This window comes from Felis catus (assembly GCF_018350175.1).
Source record: "Felis catus isolate Fca126 chromosome X unlocalized genomic scaffold, F.catus_Fca126_mat1.0 chrX_random_Un_scaffold_91, whole genome shotgun sequence".
Taxonomy (NCBI): domain Eukaryota; kingdom Metazoa; phylum Chordata; class Mammalia; order Carnivora; family Felidae; genus Felis; species Felis catus.
This window is the reverse complement of record NW_025408534.1, coordinates 33,254-51,392: the sequence shown is the minus strand read 5'-3', so window position 1 is coordinate 51,392 and position 18,139 is coordinate 33,254. Positions and strand designations below refer to the sequence as shown.

At 49.0% G+C, this 18,139-nt stretch overlaps 1 long non-coding RNA gene and 5 other non-coding genes across 6 annotated transcripts; 2 read left to right on the top strand and 4 right to left on the bottom strand.

Annotated features, from left to right (window-relative positions):
• Positions 1 to 3,527: 3,527 nt before the first annotated feature.
• Positions 3,528 to 3,598, bottom strand: TRNAG-CCC. Its single transcript has one exon. It is a non-coding gene; the product is annotated as a tRNA-Gly (tRNA).
• Positions 3,599 to 4,784: 1,186 nt separating this feature from the next.
• LOC123383700 lies at positions 4,785 to 8,977 on the bottom strand. The gene is made up of 3 exons (XR_006593628.1): positions 8,525 to 8,977; positions 6,876 to 8,292; positions 4,785 to 6,723 (listed from the first exon to the last, which is right to left on the bottom strand). It is a non-coding gene; the product is annotated as an uncharacterized LOC123383700 (long non-coding RNA).
• On the top strand, positions 6,739 to 6,809 carry TRNAG-CCC. Its single transcript has one exon. It is a non-coding gene; the product is annotated as a tRNA-Gly (tRNA).
• A 5,346-nt stretch (positions 8,978 to 14,323) lies between the features above and the next one.
• On the bottom strand, positions 14,324 to 14,395 carry TRNAE-UUC. Its single transcript has one exon. It is a non-coding gene; the product is annotated as a tRNA-Glu (tRNA).
• A 2,113-nt stretch (positions 14,396 to 16,508) lies between these two features.
• On the bottom strand, positions 16,509 to 16,580 carry TRNAH-GUG. The gene has a single exon. It is a non-coding gene; the product is annotated as a tRNA-His (tRNA).
• Positions 16,581 to 17,087: 507 nt separating this feature from the next.
• TRNAN-GUU lies at positions 17,088 to 17,161 on the top strand. The gene has a single exon. It is a non-coding gene; the product is annotated as a tRNA-Asn (tRNA).
• The last annotated feature ends 978 nt before the right edge of the window (positions 17,162 to 18,139 follow it).

The window sequence follows — 18,139 nt, the reverse complement described above, 5'->3', positions numbered from 1 at the left end:
GAGCAGGGCTGGAACCCACCAACCCTGAGATCATGAGCTGAGCTGAAGTCGGACGCTTAACCAACTGAGCCACCCTGGACTCCCTGATTCCAGATGTATATTTAAAAATATGTTATGACAAAAATTGGTCTTAATCTAGGAAAACAGTTGATAATCATTAGAAAATAAATTAAGGGGCACTTGGGTGGCTCAGTCGGTTAAGTGCCCCACTCTTGATTTCAGCTCAGGTCATGATCTCAGGGTTTGTAACATAGAACCCGAGTTGGGCTCTGTGCTCACAACTCGCAGTGCTGAGCCTGGTTGGGATTCTCTCTCTCCCTCTCTCTCTCTGCCCTTCCCCTGCTCCCATGTGCTCCTGTTCAACCGCTCTCTGTCTGTCTGTCTGTCTGTCTCTCTCTCTCTCTCTCAAAATAAATAAACTTAAAAAGAAAATAAATTAATTCATCATATTAACAACTTAAAGGAGGAAAATCATAATCACTAAAACACAGAAAAGGTGTTTGAAGAAATTCATTATCAGTTTATGATTTTTAAAAACCTCTTAGCCTAACAGGAATAGAAGAGAACAGCCCTAATCTGCTTAAGGGTAGCTTCCAAACCAAAAACAAACAAAACACCTTCAGCACACATTACAGTTGATGATAAAATACTGATCTGTCCTCCCCCCCCCCCCCCCACCCGGTCAGGAACCATCAGAAAGCAGACGAATAGGCCACCTTGACCATTTCTCTTCACCACTGTCGTGGAGATCTTAGCCAGTGAGAAAAGGCAAGAAAAATGATGAGAAATGAAAAATGAAAAATGAATACTATCATTATTGGCATACATGAAATAAACTGCTGGAACTATAAAGAGAATTGAGTGTATTTTTGGTACATACACAAAATCAGAGAAAGGGGGCTATGATGAGGATTCAGGAAATGAAGGTATTGAAAACAGTATCAATGTTCAATGATCATAGCATATCATAATTCAATCCCAGGTACTGGGGTGGCGGGGGGTGGGGGAATATGATCCCTACCTCCACCATAACCCAAATCATTTCAATGTGGACCGGACACCGAAATGTGAAATGAACTCACAAGTGATTCCAGTTGCTATTAATGTAGCAGCGTATTCCTGTGATCTCAACTCTCAAGGGTAAGCAAGGATTTAAGAAATAAGACAAAAAGGTGAATTCTTAGTGACGAGGCTGATCAAGTGGACTACCTCAAGAATCTCTGCTCACCAAAGCACAGAATCAAGGGTAAAAAGTCAAGTCACAATTTGAGCGAATATACTTGGCAGCCAAAGAGATTTAATGACTGCTTGCAAAACAAGAGGAAAAAGACCGACCTATAGAAAAGTCACCACGGTGGGGGGGGGGGGGGGAACCTTATGGGAGAAAATTCAAGTGGCTAACAAACGTGTAACGGTGCTCCAATTCATAACCAGTAAGGGCTTTACAAAGGAAACCCCAATGAGAGAACATTACAGACAGGCAAATAACACCACTACTAATTAAATGGGGGTAGGGGATTAGGTAGAAGGTTCTGACCTGGTAAAGCATGGGAGTAAAGGGCTAATACTATTTTACTTCTTCATCTGTGTGCGGGTTACACAGGTGTGTGCATTACAATCAGTTGTTATGCTGTACACGCAGATTCTGTGCATTTTATGTATCTTACAATTTTTCAACACCCCTCCTCACACACACCCTGATGAATCCTATGAACAGAGAGAAGGTGGTTGAGATTCCAAGATTTTGTTTCACGAAGAAAGGTGAAACCACATGCCTCCAAGGACATCCCTATGCAGACCAGATCCATGAAGGTGAGTTTTGGGTTGATGTGAAGTCAAAGAGTACTCTCCCAGAACCAACCGTGATGTAAAATAATCTGTGAAGGCTAAATGCCTTTAGTTGTGTCATTTGAACACTCTGAAAAGGCTGTAGGCGGGAGCCATAACCTTTCAGATCTCTCCTCTGCTGTCTCATTGCTTAATTCACAACCCACAGCTCCTTTTTGCTCCTCTCCTTTAAGCTCTCCAAAATATTCTCTTGCAGTCCTGCCCTTGTGGGGTCTCCTCCCCGCCCAGCGCCTTTCCTATATCTTCTTCATTGAAGATGGAGGCAAGAAGAGGGGGAGGAGGAGGAGACCGCCTGAAAACGGAACAAGTTTCTCACAGGCCCGGGAGAGGGTAAGGCAGGGAGGCAAAGACATGTGTTTTGTTTGTTTGTTTGTTTGTTTGTTTGTTTCCTTCCCAGCTAACAGTCAAGGGGAAATTTGAGGGGTTGTTACAGGCTTTAACATCTTTACTCCATCCAGCAGGTAAGTCATCAGTTTCCTTTATGTAAATCAGAACTCCTCCTCCCTCCCCAGGCCCCACCCTTAGACCCTCATTCCTGTTGACAGAGAAAATTGTGTGTCACAGCTCAGAATTTATTCGTTAAAATTTCAGATTTCCAAGAATCTAAAAATAAATTAATGACTAAAACGACTTCAATGGTTCCAACACAGTATGGCCATCGTTCTGCCCTCAAAAGTAGAAAGACAGCCTCAGAATAACAAAACTCTTGAAACTGAATAAATCAAGTTTAGTTTTAAAACGGAAAGGGCGGGGGGAACTCCTCCTCCCACCCCCCCCCCGCCCCCAATCTTCGATTTTAAGCTACTGTTAGGGGAATCCGCCAGAGATTTTTCGGATGAAAATTAATCACTCGCAGTCTCCAACGCAGTCACGCACTTAGTGCCCTCAAATGGGAATCCTTTCGAAGGAGCGTCCAAGAGGTAGAAAACAAACCCGGATCAACAGTTCCCAGAGTCTTCAGTTCTTTTCCCCTTATTAAAAGTCTACTTTTCGGGCTAACACCTGTTGGGGCGCACTGCCAGGCACGCGGCGTCCTCGCCGGAACGGCCACGCGCCCGCGGGACGCGCGCAGGCGGCGGCGGCTGATGACCTGAACCTACGCGTTTACAGCAGCTCCACGCGGGTCCACGCGGGTTCCTCCCTACCAGCCTCCACCTTTATTCAGGCTCAAGGGTGTCTGCAGGGCCCCGCGACTGCTGTCCTCCCGAGACACTTTGGTGTCTCGATCCTCGCTCTGCACTGAGACGTGGCCCGGCGGCCAACCCAAGGCCCAGCACGGGCATCGGTGACCTGGTGGCTCTTTGGGTTCCGCGGCTCCCCCAGGGCGAGGCTGAAGGTAACTGTGGTCTTAGATCCAAAGAGTCTAAACCGCAGACCCCGCGGTGTCACCTGCAGGGGGCGGGGGGGCGGGGGGGAAGAAAGGTACCAACCCGGGAGCGAGCTGGTCGCCGCGCGGCACGCCAAATGCACTTACGCATTTAGGCACAACCCCAGTGTAGGTCGACTGCTTAGTCAAGCTTTCTGCTCAGAAGCCACCCTGCGGAGTTTGGTTCTCATTTTCCTACTCCTGGAAGCCAGAATCACGAGATGCTCGGACTTGCCTTGTGCAACAGGTAAAGCAAAGAGGAGGCGCCTCCTCAAACGAGAGGGGGCGCGGCCAAAAGGAAAGCAGGGCAGGATGCATTGGCCGGGAATCGAACCCGGGTCTCCCGCGTGGGAGGCGAGAATTCTACCACTGAACCACCAATGCCTCGCTCTGGGCCAGGTGCATGATGGGTCTGTGGAAACAACCTCCAGAGCGACTCCCAGCTAGGGCGCCGGGCGATTTCAAAGGTTCCAGAACAGGCTTACGCGGTCGTCTTTGCAGCACGGAGCTAAGTCACCCACAGGCACTCGAAGCAAAGGCTTCAGAAGGAGACTTCCATCCAACACAATTTCAAAATAAACTGTTTCGTCGGCTCACACCACAACTCTGAGAAAGGCTCTTCCCGACTGGCCAACAGACCCCGGCAGGAGAACGCCGGAAAGTCATCCAGACCCCTTGATGATGACCCTGAACCTTCCACCGTCAACCTCCAACATGTCACCCTAGACAGTCTGAGAAAGTAATGTGACTTGCCAGCTTAGGCAAGTAAAATTCTAACTCGGGGAAGAAATAAGAAGCAGAAGTCGACTGGCAGTAGAAGGAGGAAAGGGCGGGAATCTGAACGCTATTCTGAAAGCTCTGTCCTGTGAAAGCAACTTTCTGCTTCTGTACTATGTTGGGAGCGCTTCTGTCCTGTTTACCTGGATGCTTTCATTTTGTGGCTTCCCATTCCTAGGCTTTTGTTCTATGCTGGGGGCGCTTCCACCCTGTTTACCTAATCTTGGCTGCTTTCACCCTAAACCTTTTAACCCATTGATGCAAGCTCAGGGAATTCCTAAACTTATACCCCACAAGTATGTCCATGTGTGTATTTGTGAAGGAGAGGAGAGAGAAAGTTTCCCAATTTGCTTCTCTCTCTCTCATTGTGTCTAACATCCTTAGAATATAGAGTATACTAGGACACCATGATACCCCTTGATCTTTTGTTCACATACACAACTTAGGTTTCCCATGAATATGAATAATTTTCTTATGAAAAATGTCAAAATCTGGGCGCCTGGGTGGCTCAGTCAGTTAAGTGTCTGACTCTTGGTTTCAGGTCATGATCTCACGGGTTGTGACTTTGAGCCTGGCATCAGGATCTGTGCTGACAGTGTAGAGCCTGCTTGGGATTCTCTCTCTCTGCCCCTACCCCGCTCATGATCTCTCTCAAAATAAATAAAGTTAAAAAGTTTTTAAAAATGTCAAAATAAAAGTGGACATATCACACACTCAATTCAGATACTCAGGAAAGTATTTCCAAAAAAAAAAAAAAAAAAAGCCTTCTGAATGGAGACTTGTAGAATGAAATGAATTGGAAGAACAAAGAGGGCATTGTGGGAAACCATTCCCTTGGGGAGGGAAGCCAGCACCTGGAGGTGAGATCCTTCCTGACCTGTCAAGCACTTCACTGTTGCCAGTCCTGAGAATCAGCAAGAGATATTCAGATGATGAGGATGGGCGGAGGTAGAGTACATGTCATATAGGTATCAAGACACTATAGTGAAGGAATCTGAGGACATGGGTGGCTTTAGGTTACAAATATGCCCAGATTTAGGCTGTGGAAGGGTCACTCATGATGCAGTGTGGCAAATGGATGGGAGTAAACTAGACTGGCTCTAAGGTTGCTGGATCCAGTTGTATTAAATGAGGAAGGAGCTGATGGATGGAAGGGTGCACTCATAAAATGGCAGTAAGCCAGCGGTGAACCCAGTAAAGTTAGGGACTATCTACTGATGATACTCGACATGCATTTGCATGCCAAGAGGGTGAGAGAGTACATCCCAAGAGGGCAGCAAGATCTGGTTTGGGCAACAGAATGGGTGGTGGTGGGAGTACATGTTCTAGGTGAGGGCAGGAACTGATTTGGCTGTTGTTTTGATGATTGACTAAAACACTCAAGATAATGCACTGCTACATTTTGGGACACACTGTGCCTGGGTCTGATCTTAGAGGTACAGAGGGTGGTGTGTGATGCTGACAGGGAACTCCCTGGTGCCTTGAGTTTTAGCACTTGTGACTCTGAGATGCATAGGAGGCAGTGACTTGTAAATCAGAAGGTGCAGGTCTGTAGTTTCAAAAGAGATGTGGGGATACACGTACCCCTGGTTGATGCAGTTGGTAATTGAAAGTGTGTTGGCCAGAGCCGGTGTGTGTCCCGGATGTTGGGCAGAGGGCAGAGGGAGCCAAAGCTCTTCAAGGTCGAGGTGATGGTCCTATTCCTTATTGAGCTCAAGTTTATGACTCCGCCTCCACCTAGCTTGCCTTCTTCTAGCAAGAGACCTGTCATGGCACCTCTGTGGCTCCTGTCCTTCAAAAAGTCATAACGATTCCTAGTCCGAAGGGTGGGGGAGCTCTCCAGTTCCTAGCTTCAGTTTAATTTCCCCAGGGAAAACTGGGGAAGGAACTCTCCTATCTTTCAAGATCATCAAAGGACCAATATGTTAACATTTCAACCATCGATATTTTTTCTAAAAATTAGCCTGCTCCTTATAAAGCCAGTACACCAAGACCTGTTCTTCATATACATCTCACAGTCACCAATGCTGCAGCTCGGTGCAACAGGGCATCCAATTCAGATTAGAATCTCCAAAACAATCATCAGCCACAAGCTCAATATGAACCTTTTCGTAATTATGATATATCTCATATCCATTAAATGCTTTCAACACCGTAAAAGACAGCCGAGTGTTATTGTTATAATGATTACAAGACTGACTCATTTATTCCTGTAAAAAAAGACAAAAACAAAAAACAAACACAAAGCCCTAACTCACTTGACCAAAATGCGTTTCTTCATTAGTTCGGTTCAGATTCCCGCCCTTTCCTCCTTCTACTGCCAGTCGACTTCTGCTTCTTATTTCTTCCCCGAGTTAGAATTTTACTTGCCTAAGCTGGCAAGTCACATTACTTTCTCAGACTGTCTAGGGTGACATGTTGGAGGTTGACGGTGGAAGGTTCAGGGTCATCATCAAGGGGTCTGGATGACTTTCCGGCGTTCTCCTGCCGGGGTCTGTTGGCCAGTCGGGAAGAGCCTTTCTCAGAGTTGTGGTGTGAGCCGACGAAACAGTTTATTTTGAAATTGTGTTGGATGGAAGTCTCCTTCTGAAGCCTTTGCTTCGAGTGCCTGTGGGTGACTTAGCTCCGTGCTGCAAAGACGACCGCGTAAGCCTGTTCTGGAACCTTTGAAATCGCCCGGCGCCCTAGCTGGGAGTCGCTCTGGAGGTTGTTTCCACAGACCCATCATGCACCTGGCCCAGAGCGAGGCATTGGTGGTTCAGTGGTAGAATTCTCGCCTCCCACGCGGGAGACCCGGGTTCGATTCCCGGCCAATGCATCCTGCCCTGCTTTCCTTTTGGCCGCGCCCCCTCTCGTTTGAGGAGGCGCCTCCTCTTTGCTTTACCTGTTGCACAAGGCAAGTCCGAGCATCTCGTGATTCTGGCTTCCAGGAGTAGGAAAATGAGAACCAAACTCCGCAGGGTGGCTTCTGAGCAGAAAGCTTGACTAAGCAGTCGACCTACACTGGGGTTGTGCCTAAATGCGTAAGTGCATTTGGCGTGCCGCGCGGCGACCAGCTCGCTCCCGGGTTGGTACCTTTCTTCCCCCCCGCCCCCCCGCCCCCTGCAGGTGACACCGCGGGGTCTGCGGTTTAGACTCTTTGGATCTAAGACCACAGTTACCTTCAGCCTCGCCCTGGGGGAGCCGCGGAACCCAAAGAGCCACCAGGTCACCGATGCCCGTGCTGGGCCTTGGGTTGGCCGCCGGGCCACGTCTCAGTGCAGAGCGAGGATCGAGACACCAAAGTGTCTCGGGAGGACAGCAGTCGCGGGGCCCTGCAGACACCCTTGAGCCTGAATAAAGGTGGAGGCTGGTAGGGAGGAACCCGCGTGGACCCGCGTGGAGCTGCTGTAAACGCGTAGGTTCAGGTCATCAGCCGCCGCCGCCTGCGCGCGTCCCGCGGGCGCGTGGCCGTTCCGGCGAGGACGCCGCGTGCCTGGCAGTGCGCCCCAACAGGTGTTAGCCCGAAAAGTAGACTTTTAATAAGGGGAAAAGAACTGAAGACTCTGGGAACTGTTGATCCGGGTTTGTTTTCTACCTCTTGGACGCTCCTTCGAAAGGATTCCCATTTGAGGGCACTAAGTGCGTGACTGCGTTGGAGACTGCGAGTGATTAATTTTCATCCGAAAAATCTCTGGCGGATTCCCCTAACAGTAGCTTAAAATCGAAGATTGGGGGCGGGGGGGGGGTGGGAGGAGGAGTTCCCCCCGCCCTTTCCGTTTTAAAACTAAACTTGATTTATTCAGTTTCAAGAGTTTTGTTATTCTGAGGCTGTCTTTCTACTTTTGAGGGCAGAACGATGGCCATACTGTGTTGGAACCATTGAAGTCGTTTTAGTCATTAATTTATTTTTAGATTCTTGGAAATCTGAAATTTTAACGAATAAATTCTGAGCTGTGACACACAATTTTCTCTGTCAACAGGAATGAGGGTCTAAGGGTGGGGCCTGGGGAGGGAGGAGGAGTTCTGATTTACATAAAGGAAACTGATGACTTACCTGCTGGATGGAGTAAAGATGTTAAAGCCTGTAACAACCCCTCAAATTTCCCCTTGACTGTTAGCTGGGAAGGAAACAAACAAACAAACAAACAAACAAACAAAACACATGTCTTTGCCTCCCTGCCTTACCCTCTCCCGGGCCTGTGAGAAACTTGTTCCGTTTTCAGGCGGTCTCCTCCTCCTCCCCCTCTTCTTGCCTCCATCTTCAATGAAGAAGATATAGGAAAGGCGCTGGGCGGGGAGGAGACCCCACAAGGGCAGGACTGCAAGAGAATATTTTGGAGAGCTTAAAGGAGAGGAGCAAAAAGGAGCTGTGGGTTGTGAATTAAGCAATGAGACAGCAGAGGAGAGATCTGAAAGGTTATGGCTCCCGCCTACAGCCTTTTCAGAGTGTTCAAATGACACAACTAAAGGCATTTAGCCTTCACAGATTATTTTACATCACGGTTGGTTCTGGGAGAGTACTCTTTGACTTCACATCAACCCAAAACTCACCTTCATGGATCTGGTCTGCATAGGGATGTCCTTGGAGGCATGTGGTTTCACCTTTCTTCGTGAAACAAAATCTTGGAATCTCAACCACCTTCTCTCTGTTCATAGGATTCATCAGGGTGTGTGTGAGGAGGGGTGTTGAAAAATTGTAAGATACATAAAATGCACAGAATCTGCGTGTACAGCATAACAACTGATTGTAATGCACACACCTGTGTAACCCGCACACAGATGAAGAAGTAAAATAGTATTAGCCCTTTACTCCCATGCTTTACCAGGTCAGAACCTTCTACCTAATCCCCTACCCCCATTTAATTAGTAGTGGTGTTATTTGCCTGTCTGTAATGTTCTCTCATTGGGGTTTCCTTTGTAAAGCCCTTACTGGTTATGAATTGGAGCACCGTTACACGTTTGTTAGCCACTTGAATTTTCTCCCATAAGGTTCCCCCCCCCCCCCCCACCGTGGTGACTTTTCTATAGGTCGGTCTTTTTCCTCTTGTTTTGCAAGCAGTCATTAAATCTCTTTGGCTGCCAAGTATATTCGCTCAAATTGTGACTTGACTTTTTACCCTTGATTCTGTGCTTTGGTGAGCAGAGATTCTTGAGGTAGTCCACTTGATCAGCCTCGTCACTAAGAATTCACCTTTTTGTCTTATTTCTTAAATCCTTGCTTACCCTTGAGAGTTGAGATCACAGGAATACGCTGCTACATTAATAGCAACTGGAATCACTTGTGAGTTCATTTCACATTTCGGTGTCCGGTCCACATTGAAATGATTTGGGTTATGGTGGAGGTAGGGATCATATTCCCCCACCCCCCGCCACCCCAGTACCTGGGATTGAATTATGATATGCTATGATCATTGAACATTGATACTGTTTTCAATACCTTCATTTCCTGAATCCTCATCATAGCCCCCTTTCTCTGATTTTGTGTATGTACCAAAAATACACTCAATTCTCTTTATAGTTCCAGCAGTTTATTTCATGTATGCCAATAATGATAGTATTCATTTTTCATTTTTCATTTCTCATCATTTTTCTTGCCTTTTCTCACTGGCTAAGATCTCCACGACAGTGGTGAAGAGAAATGGTCAAGGTGGCCTATTCGTCTGCTTTCTGATGGTTCCTGACCGGGTGGGGGGGGGGGGGGGAGGACAGATCAGTATTTTATCATCAACTGTAATGTGTGCTGAAGGTGTTTTGTTTGTTTTTGGTTTGGAAGCTACCCTTAAGCAGATTAGGGCTGTTCTCTTCTATTCCTGTTAGGCTAAGAGGTTTTTAAAAATCATAAACTGATAATGAATTTCTTCAAACACCTTTTCTGTGTTTTAGTGATTATGATTTTCCTCCTTTAAGTTGTTAATATGATGAATTAATTTATTTTCTTTTTAAGTTTATTTATTTTGAGAGAGAGAGAGAGAGACAGACAGACAGACAGAGAGCGGTTGAACAGGAGCACATGGGAGCAGGGGAAGGGCAGAGAGAGAGAGGGAGAGAGAGAATCCCAACCAGGCTCAGCACTGCGAGTTGTGAGCACAGAGCCCAACTCGGGTTCTATGTTACAAACCCTGAGATCATGACCTGAGCTGAAATCAAGAGTGGGGCACTTAACCGACTGAGCCACCCAAGTGCCCCTTAATTTATTTTCTAATGATTATCAACTGTTTTCCTAGATTAAGACCAATTTTTGTCATAACATATTTTTAAATATACATCTGGAATCAGGGAGTCCAGGGTGGCTCAGTTGGTTAAGCGTCCGACTTCAGCTCAGCTCATGATCTCAGGGTTGGTGGGTTCCAGCCCTGCTCGGGTTCTGTGCCTTCTGTGTCTCCCTCTCTCTCTGCCCCTCCCCCCACCCGTGTTCTCTCTCTCTCTCTCTCTCTCTCTCTCTCTCTCTCAAAAATAAACATTAGATAGCTAGCTAGCTAATTTCAATATTTTGAAGAATGTTTGTAGCTATGTATACTCAGCAATAAGTCAGGCCTGTAATTCTGTTTTTCATGTTGCCTTTTGGGAAGTTTTTGGTTTCAATCCAAACTCATAAAAATAAGTTGGGGAATTCTGCCATCTTTTGACGCTTTTAAAATTTCTGGGCTTTGGAGTCATTTTCTCGAATGAACTTTTTTGGTCCTTCAGCTTTCTTTGCAGGAAGATTTTTGAATTCTAAAAAAAAATTTTTTTTTAAGGTTGTAGGACTAGTCCTCCCCTCGCCCTCCGCGCAAATCATTACTACAAGACATACATTTCCCTTAAGTCTTTTAATTGGTTGGTATATATGTGTTTATAATATCCATTTATTGTTTCCTTAAGTCTACCAGTTCAGTAGTAGTGACTTCCTTCTTCCCTCCTCCCAGTTTTAGCAGAGTAGTGTTTTTCAAAGATCCAACCATTGACTTTTCTCTTTTGTATATTTATTTCTAATTTTCTTTTTTCTTTGTATTTATTTTTTAACTTTGTTTCTTATTTTCAAAGTCCTGCTTTTGTATATAATTTCTGCTCCTACCTGCCCTTGTTGTTGTTATTCTTTCTGTAACTCTTTGAGATGGAGATTTAGCTCATTAGCAATCAGCCCTAACTGTCTCGATTTACACTTAAGGCTGTGTATTGTCCCCTGAAGACTGGTTTCACCACACCTTGTGCAGGAGATGCAGTATTTTCAGTTTTGTTTGACTCAGAATATTTCCTAATTTCCATCTTCATGTCTGATTTGATACGAGGATTGATAGAAGCATCTCTAAAATTCTAGATCCATGAGATTTTGTTCTTATGTCTTATAACTGAGTTCTAGATGCTAGCTGATTCTCTGGAAGTGTTATTGGAAGGTGGGTACCTCTATAGCCCTCTACAGCCCTCGGATGAGTACGTTCTCCTTTGAATATATTCCCCTGTGGCAGGCCCTTGGGGTTTGTTACTGGCTAGGGAACAGACCACACCAACTTGGCGTCCTAAGGCTTCCCAGACTACCCAGGCTATGTGTACTCAAGGCTAAATCCACTAGAGGTCAGGCCCATGGCCACAGTTTCCTCATGGGCCTTTTATTTTATTCTATTTTATTTTGTTTTTAAATGTGTATTCATTTTTGAGAGAGAGACAGAGACAGAGACAGAGACAGAGAGAATACTAACCAGGCCTCTCACACTGTCAGTGCAAAGAACGACATGAGGCTTGAACCAACAAACTGTGAGATCATGACCTGAGCCAAAGTCGGACGCTCAACTGACTGAGCCACCCAGATGCCCTTATTTTATTGTACTTGTAAAGATTTTATTTTTAAGTAACCTCTGTGGGGCTGTAACTTACAACCCCGAGGATCAGGACTCACCTGCCCTACCCAGTGAGCCAGCCAGCCACCACTTGCTTGCTTGCTTGCTTGCTTGCTCGCTCATTCATTCATTCATTCATTCATTCTCATGGGCTTTTTAAACTTTCCTTTTCCTTATACTGCTTGTAGAGCCAAGGCTGCCTTCCTTGTCCAAAGAGCCCCGGGACTTGCAGGGGTAGGAGTGATGCAGCAGGACTAGATGGCATCACTCCTACCCCCAAGGGCTTAGGACTTTAGGGTCCCACCTTAATGTAGTGGGGACCTCCTCTAATACTTCTCAAGTGAGCCTGGGACTGAAAGCATCTGTGTCTTCCGTGTTCCTCGCTCTCAAGGTCCCCAAACAGAAGACAAAGGAAGCTATCTTGGCAATCCACCTAGGAACGTAAGGAGCTTTGATGCCTCTATTTTCACTTTTTGTGCTGGCACCTGCAAGCTTGCCATCTGCCTTTAGGCTCTATGTTTTTAAAGGTACCAACTGAGCTTAAGGAAACACACACACACACACACACACACACACACACACACACACACACCAAAAGCACCTCTTAAACCAACATGAAATAGATTGTATTTTCTGACTTTGAAAACTATGCCTTCAGCATCACCCAGATGGCAGGGGTGAATTTAAAAATCCCGCACCTCTTGGAGTGACACGCTAGAGAAGGGAAGCCTGTGAGAACCATGCGGTGCCTCTTGCCCACCAGGTTATATTCTGCACCTCCAACACACCATCCATGTTTCGTCCAGGCAGTCTCTTAAAAAGCGGTCACTTGATGCCACCCTGCGCATGAGCCCGGGGTGTGAGTACAAACAAAAGGGAGAGAAGGTAATTCTGGCCCTCGGTTTGACAACGCTACGGAGAAAGAGCCACAAAGTACACAGGGTCAAAAAACCAAACCAAAACAAAACAAAAACAAGAGACAAAAAAACCCCCACCTACCGGGTTAAGGGATTCTGGGATCCCCTGCCCCTGTATAGGCCTGTGGGGGAGGGGAGGGAGGGAGGGAGGGAGGACGTGAGCCCCAAGGTTTCCCGAAGGGCTCTCTGGACCACGCGCAATGTCGGTGCTAAAGAAAGAGGGGTAGAAAGAGGCACGGGACAATTTTCTCCGGCTTCGAGGACAGCGTCTCCGGCGGGCCGGCACGGGAGCAAGGGAAGTAGTCCTACCACCTAAGAGAGCAGGGGGAGAACATGGAGAGGCCACCGAAAGCGGTCCCCCACCAACAGGCGGGGCGCAGCTGAGTTCGCTGCGCTTGAGGGCACCGCAGGCGCCAGGACAACGGGAGGGCCACAGCCGAGCCTCGGCTCCGGGAAGACCACCTTCGGGGCCACGATTCTCCCCTATGGTGTGAGCGTGGGCTCGCCAAGCACACTGCACACTTCTGTCCCCGCTTGGTTCGCTCAGGGTCACCGCCCTCCCCCTCCCCCCAACCCTCGCCCTTCTTCCAAACCACTCTCCCCAAAGAGTTCAGGCGACTCCCTCCACCTCCCCGCTCCCACCCCTTGCCGGCTAACCGCCCCCCACCCCACCCCTTAAGCGGTCGGTCTCTCAGCAGCGGCTCCACACCCACCGACCCGCAGCCCCTGCGCTGCCGCCTCTGCAGTCCAGGTCCGCAGCAACTCCCCCTGCCCTCGCTCGCTCTCCTCGTGCCTCACAGTGGACATCGCATGTACCCCAACAGGTCTTCGGAACCGGTATCGAAGGGAAAAAGGAAAACGTGCCCAGGGCCTGGTGTATAGAGTCTACGGGGGCGTTAAATGCAACAGCCCTTGTAGAAACGGATTTGACTGTGATGTCATCGTTTTGACATCCTGGTGTTGATGCTCACTCCTACCCCTGCTTACGGCGGCGACAACAGTTTTCCATTTTGTGCGCACTTGACATGCTGCCTTTGTTGGGTCACTTAACATCACCTCGCTAGACCGCTTAGTCTGCGAATGGGACAGCCTTGCAGGAGGACCCGTTCCCCTCCCACCGCTCCCCTCCCCTGCCTCTCAGGCCGGGAGGGTATCGCGTCCAGGCACCTCTCCCAAACGCCAAGTAAGCCTTTTTATGCGCGGACTGAGCTGAGAGGCTCGGCCCACCAGCCGGTGTCCAGGGGTCCACAGCAGCACCGCGACGTGCTTGGCCTCCAGAACTCGGTCGGATCTGCGTCCCTGGGGCGGCCCCACAGGAATCTGAACCTCTGCACGACAGTGTGAACCCAAGCCAGATGCTTAGTCGCCCTCTGAGGCCACTCCTGGGGGCGGCTGACTTGGAGCCCAGCAAGCACAGTGCGCCGTGTAGAGCGGCCTGGCGTCCTTTCCCCGGAGCGCTGAAGGTGAAGGAAGAGTCGGTGCGGTGCGCAGCGCAGATGACGGCCAGCACAGCTCCGGGGATGAAAGGAAGATTGGGGCACCAAAAAAAACAAAAAACCAAAGCCCAACAACCAACCTACAAAACCAAAAGCAAAAAAAAAAAAAAAAAAAAGCCCCACTTCCCTGACCGGGAATCGAACCCGGGCCGCGGCGGTGAAAGCGCCGAATCCTAGCCACTAGACCACCAGGGAACCGACGGAGCCCTTCCTTCTCCTTGCTTCCCACCAGAGTGACAGTTTCCCCCTGCGCTCTGCAAGGCCTCGGGCTTTCTGGGAGCTCAGCCGTCCTCCCAGGAGTCCTTCCCTAAGGACCTTCCCTCCCCGCTCTCTCCAAAGCAAGAGCCCGCAGGAGACGCCGAGGGCTGGCAGGTCCACAAGTGGCCGGGTCCGGGCCGCACCCCAGAGCTGCCCGGGAGTCTCGCCTTCGCGAGGCGGCCGCGTGCGGATGCGAGGTCGCCGTGAGGAGGCGCGAGGGGCGGACCCCGCCCGGCGTGAGACCCCGCGGTCCTCAACATCCCCCAAAGGACTCCGAGGGACGCAGCGACGGAGGCGGCGCGCGGACCGAGACGGCTTTCAAGGAAGAGCCGGCGGCCCTGAACGACTGGATTCCGGGTCCCGCCCCGCCCTACAGCCTGCTGCCCCTGCAGCGTGCCCACCGGACATTTGGCCTGTTCGGCGGCCCCGCAGACAACTGGAGATTCCTTCTCCCCGGAGGGTGGGGTACATCAGAGGATCTTTGACCACCGGGGGGTAACCGCTACGTCTGGGAGGGGGGGTATCCTGTGTCCCACACGGAAGTGAGCGGGATGAAGTGACGGCATGTCTGGACCTGCGTGTTGGTTACATGAGTTGTTACACGTCTCAAGTGTATTGCACTGTGTGAGAAAGAACAAAACGGGTGGTTGTGTGGGTGGTGTGGCTTACGCTAGCGGACTTGAAGACTTACTCTGAGCCCCTATAGTACCGTGCAATGTGCCAGTGGCATCGGGAGACACACACAGACAAATGGACCCACAGCTGACCTGGTGAATTCGTTTTCAAGAAGAGCAGTTCAACGGAGAAAGGAAATAGGTTCAATATGGGGAGGGGGAGGGAAACAGCTTTATTTCCACCTCACAGTACACACAAATGTCAATTGGAGGTGCCTCATAAAACATAAAAGGTAAAGGTATAAAGCACTTTTTGAGGACACTTTGTGACTCGGTGGTAGGCAAAGATTTAGTAAACAAGACCCAGGGGGAAAATACGTCTAAAAGAAAAGACATGATAACCTAGACTTCATCAACATTAACCATATCTTCTCATCCAAAGACCCCAGGAAGACGATGAAAACAGCAAGCGACAGACAGGGAGAACGTGCTCACAAAACCCATCTGACAAAACAAGCAAGCAAGCAAGGGAGAAGGCATACAAACCCCCTAACCTGTCATTATAATGTGTGAGGAGCTCCCCCAAGCTGCTAATTAAAAGAAAAAATCAAACAACTCAAGTGTTTTAGATGGGTAAAAGACCTGAAACAGATCCTCGGGAAAAGAAGATACACAAGGCCGACGTGGCACGTAAAAGAGTGCTCAATATTTTCAGCCCTCAGAGCAATGGATACTAAAGTCACATTGAGATAGCACTACTCCCAGCAGCACGGCAACATGATAAAGAGGGGGACACCCCCACTCTTGACAAAGATGTGGCACGACCACAACTCCAGGTGGTATCCCGATGAATACCCTTTGGCGTGGAAAGCGGCTGCCCGAAGGCATTTAAAAGCCTTGCGAGCGCACCGCAAGTAACGAGGGAGCTCACCGTGAGGACGGTTAAGGAGGATCATAGAGAGCCAAGAATGGAAAAAGTCCGCGGAGGCAGAGATTGAATCGCAGGGGCCAAGGTTCAAGCCGACAAACAGGTCTATGGAGGAGGTGTCACCTAGGTGATGGAACGTTTTGTGTGGTCTTTCAGGCCCTTTAGATTTTGAGGGCCACAGAGACGCCGTTTGGCAGCAACTAGAGCCCACCATATGAGGCTCCTTGCTGGACAGGTAGAGGGCATCGAGGACTGTGCCATTTTGGAGCGGCGCTGGAGATGAGTCCTTTAGTTGATTTGACTTGAGGTCAGAGTCCAACGGAACGGAGAAGGTCGCCAGGTTAGTGCTGTGGCGAGTTTTCCTTTCCTTCCCTTCGGGTGAAGACGTGGTGGCGCGGGGTGGCCAGCGGAAAGCACGGGGCCCTCTCTGTCCCCCAGGTAAGGGGCGCAGCCGGGGCAGGCTGAAACCCAAAGTAAAAAAGAGAGGAACGGCGAGTGCTCCAGGTACTGCCGTGACTCGGATTCGAACCGAGGTTGCTGCGGCCACAACGCAGAGTACTAACCACTATACGATCACGGCGCGCCACCAGCCCGATGACAAGCCCGGCCGGCGCTCGAGCACTTTTGCCGCAAAGTCATTCCAGTTTCCGCGCTGCTTTGTTCCCGGACAACTGCGGGCCGCCCTTGGATTCTCCTTCCCTTCTTCTCCATTCTGACACGCGAGGAAGAAAAACCATCAAAAACCGTTCTCCTTGTCCCCGGATTGGGCTGGTGGCTCTGCACAGGCGCCCTAGGAAGTCTCGTGGTCCGCGTCCACGCCTCCCCCGCTTCTCTTTTCCCGCTTCTCTCTTGGCGTTTGCCCCTTTGGACCACGCCCCACCCCGCCGGCTCTCCAGCTTCCCCCACAGCGGCCCCGCCGAAGGCCGGGTGAAGGCGGAACAAACGGGAAGAGCCGTCCGGGGAGCCCAGCGGCGTTCAGCTTCCCTCAGGCGCCGCTGGCCTCAGACAGAAGGCGGGTGGCTCCTCCTAGCGTTGAGGGCCTTGCGTGCTCGCTATCGGGCTGTGGGCGGGGCCTCCTCTCCCGAAGGTCTCTGTGGCGCAATCGGTTAGCGCGTTCGGCTGTTAACCGAAAGGTTGGTGGTTCGAGCCCACCCAGGGACGAGGTGCTTCTTTTCTAGAACGTAGAAAGCGTTTGGCACTCGCGCACAGCCGGAGGACCTAAGGTCCTCACGGATGAGAGCGGGAGAGCTCTGGAGGAGAACCGGTCGCTGGGAATCCAGAAGTCCTCGAAAGAGTAGAACCCTCTGAATGCCTTCCAACAATGCAGTTTCTGCCACCCTTTGTTTGTGCTAGTATTTATTTAGCCCCTTCCTTAGATTCTTTACATTAAGTTGGTTCTAGAATTTTATGGTTACAAACACTGCTTTAGTCCTCATTCTTGTACACATCTTTGGTCACTTGTACCAACATTTCTACGGGGTAGAGTCCTAGAAGAGCAATTGCTCTAATAACATAGCGTTTACATGGTTTTTGTATGATCCGACTTCCCCGCCCCGTGGGCTTATCGGCTATCACTCTTTCTTTTGTTATTTCAGCTACTGCTTTGGGCTTCATAACATATACATCTGTAACTTGCCAGCTTCCCTCCAAGTGATCCCATGCCTCTTCCCATTATTCCCCTGCCCACCTTTAGGCTGCAGCTATCACGCGTTTCACTTTGCATGTTAGAAAGCCCAAAACCCATCGTTATCACTTTCGTTTCATCTGCTCCATGTTTTTTCAGAGATTTAAATAATAATTTAAAAACCATATGTGTGTGGGTGCACATATATGTATATATACGTATTCATGTGTGTGTATGTATGTATCTATATGTATGTGTGTGTATATGTAATATATATATATATATATATATATATATATATATATATATATATATATAAATTTTTCCCCATGCGGTTACCATTCTGTTGTCCTTTATCCATTTGGCTACATGCAGATTCCCATCTGGTATCAGTGTCCTTCCTGGAGGATTTAACATTTCTTGTGGTGTGGGTCTGCTGGTGATGTAGTCTTTCAGCATTTGTATGTCTTCCAATGTCATTCACCTTCATTTCTGAAAGCCTTTTTTGGAGGGGA